The sequence below is a fragment of the Pteronotus mesoamericanus genome, unplaced genomic scaffold, assembly GCF_021234165.1.
Source record: "Pteronotus mesoamericanus isolate MK-2021 breed Mesoamerican mustached bat unplaced genomic scaffold, CSHL_Meso_final scaffold_54, whole genome shotgun sequence".
Taxonomy (NCBI): domain Eukaryota; kingdom Metazoa; phylum Chordata; class Mammalia; order Chiroptera; family Mormoopidae; genus Pteronotus; species Pteronotus mesoamericanus.
Window position 1 is genome coordinate 79826024 of NW_026555321.1, and position 3398 is coordinate 79829421.

The following is a 3398-nucleotide window of genomic DNA, read 5'->3' on the forward strand; positions in this document are numbered from 1 at the left end:
AAAAGCACACAACAGACAGCCCAAAACAACCCGGTGCAGACACGCACACTTGTGTTGAGTGGCCGGCGAGGCTTGGCGACCGTGTGTGTGGATCCGCGTGGGCTGGAGAGGGCTAGCTCGGGCTCATAAGTCCTCCCACAGGTTGCCACCGATGGGACCTGTGAGGGAGTGTGCAGATCATCAAGGGCAGGTGTAAATCGACCTGCGCGGGCCGGCGAGTGCAGAGTGGTCCGCAGAAATAGTGGATCCCGGGCGGAAAGGGTCACAGAGCTGCCCAGAGTCCCTGGAGGAGAGACCAGAGACAGGATTAACCAGGGAGTCCTGGAGCTGACTTCCTCCCATTTCCGTAGTCTCCATTTGGCGAGGGCAAGCAATGCATCCAAAGAGCCAAAAGCCGGGAAAGCACACAATAGAAGACCCTAAACAGACCAGTGCCAGGGTGCCTGACAGCCTGGGAACTCAGACGAGTACGCCAGGTCACGAATAAGCCCCCTGTGTGGGGCAAGCACGCGCGAGCCCAGGCGGGTAGGGGATCCTGCCGGGCCAGGGAGTGTGCTCAAGGAGCCAGCGTGAGAGTGCTGAGTGATCCACAGAAGTAGTCAATCCCTGGCCGAAGGTGTCACAGAGCTGCCCAAAGCAGGAGTCAGACACAGACAGTAGACTCCTGGAAGGCTCAAACAAACGACCCAAGGTCATATAGGGTCAACAACTTACCTCATCAGAAGCAGGCCCAGAAAGAAAAGTTAAGGGGAAAATAAATGAATGAATGGATGCATAAATAAATAAATAAAAGGACCCGCCTACTACCATAGAAGTTTAATCCAGAAAGTCAGGAAATCTAGAGAGCCCAATTGAAGCAGAAGCAAAAATAAATAAATAAATAAACTACTTAACAGACTCCCACAAAAATGGAAAGAAAAAAAAGTTCCCCTCAAATGAGTGGAAAAGGGGACTCCCCACAGACAGAGCTAAATGAAAGAGAGGCAAGGGCACTATCAGAAATTGAATTCAAAACAATGGTTCTAAGGAAGCTCAATGAGCTCAGCCAGCTCAAAGAGAACTATGAGAAACTGCAGAGACACTATCAGGATCTTACAGCAAACTACATCAGCCTGGAAAAGGACATAGAAACTATGAAGAAGACACAAGAGGATATGAAGAATACCATTTCTGAATTGAAGAACACAGTAGAAGGAATCCAAAGCAGGCTGGATGAAGCCAGGGATCGAATCAGTGAGATGGAGGACAAGGTAGAAAAAGCTCCCAGAAAGAACAAGAAATGGAAAAAAGACTCCAAAGAATGAAGAGGCATTTAGGGAAATGCAGGACAACCTGCATATGAAACGCAATAATATCCGTATAATAGGGATACCAGAAGGAGAAGAAGAGGAGCAAGGGATAGAGAACATCCTTGAAAAAGTAATGATGGAAAATTTCCCCAATTTGAGGAGAGACAGGGTCTCGTGGATCCAGGAGGCACAGAGGACCCCACTCAAGAGGGACTCAAAGAGGTCCACTCCAAGACACATCATCATTAAAATGGCAACTATTAAATACAAAGAGAGAATCCTCAAGGCAGCAAGGGAGAAGGAGAAAGTAACATACAAGGGGGCCCTGATATGGCTAGGAGCTGACTTCTCAACAGAAACACTACAAACCAGAAGGGAATAGCAACAAATATTACAAGTCATGAAGAGCAAGGGCCTACAGCCAAGGCTGCTCTACCCAGCTAGGCTCTCAATTAAAATAGTAGGGGAAATACAGATTTTCCCAGACAAGAGAAGGCTAAAAGAATTCATCTCTACCAAACCAGCACTCCAAGATATGCTAAAGGGACTGGTTTGAGAAGATGAAGGAAGAGAGTGAGAAAGAGAAAAACACAGGTTCATAGAGAAAAAATTAATAAGTTTCTATCAGTAATAACTCTCACTGTCAATGGACTAAATGCTCCAAACAAAAGACACAGTGTAGCTGAATGGGTAAGAAAACATGACCCACACATATGCTGCCTACAAGAGACCCACCTCAGACCAACAGACCTACACAGATTGAAAGTAAAGGGATGGAAAAAACTCGTCCAAGCAAATGGGCAAGAGAAAAAGGCCGGGGTTGCCATACTTCTGTCAGACAAAGTAGATTTCAAAACAAAGGCCAAAAAAGAGACCCAGAGGGGCACTTTATAATACTTAAAGGAAGAATCTATCAAGAACATATCAACATTGTAAACTTATATACTCCCAATATAGGAGCCCCCAAGTTTATAAGGAAATTGTTGGATGACATCAAAAAAGATATAGACAGCAACACACTGATAGTAGGGGATTTCAACACCCCACTGTCAAAAATGAACAGATCTTCCAAACAAAACATTAATAAACATATCGTGGCACTGAATGACACACTGAATCAAAGAGACTTAACTGACATATATATTACCTTACATCCCAAAGAAGAAAAATACACATTCTTTTCAAATGCTCATGGCAGTTTTTCAAAGAGAGACCACATGACAGGACACAAAGCAAACCGCAGCAAATTCAGGAAATTTGAAATCATACCAAACTTTTTCTCGGACCAGAAGGGATTGAAACTGGAAATCAACTTCAAAGAGAAACTTCAAAAACTTCCAAACTGATGGAGACTCAACAGTAGGCTGTTAAACAATGAATAGGTCAATAATGAGATATGAGAAGAAATCAAAAAATTTCTGGAAACAAAAAAAATGAACAGACAACAGTCCAAAGCCTATGGGACACAGCAAAGGCAGTCCTGAGAGGGAAGTTCATAGCAATACAGGCTTACCTCAAAAAGATAGAAACACTTCAAATAAAAGACCTAACACTACAACTTCAGGAACTGGAGAAACAACAAGAAATAAATCCCAGTGCAAGGAGAAGGAAGGCAATAGTCAAGATTAGAGCAGAACTGAATGACATAGAGACGAACAGAACAATTCAGAAGATCAACCAATCGAAACGCTGGTTCTTTGAAAAGATAAATAAAATTGACAAGCCTTTAAGAAGACTCATAAAGAATAGAAGGGAGACAACCCCAATTAATAATATCAGAAATGAAGGGGAGAAATAACAACTGATACCACAGAAATACAAAGGATCGTCAGAAACTACTATGGACAATTCTATGCCAAGAAATTTGAAAATCTTGATGAAATGGAGAAATTTTTAGAAAAGTATAATCTTCTGACACTGAAGGAGGAAGAAACAGAAAGCTTGAACAGACCGATAACAGCTAGGGAAATTGAAGCAGTAATCAAGAAACTCCCGGCACATCAAAAGCCCAGGGCCGGGCGGTTTCACAGGAGAATTTTACAAAACATTTAAGGAAGAGCTAACCCCTGTCCTTCTCAGACTATTCCAAAAAATCCAAGAGGAGGGAAC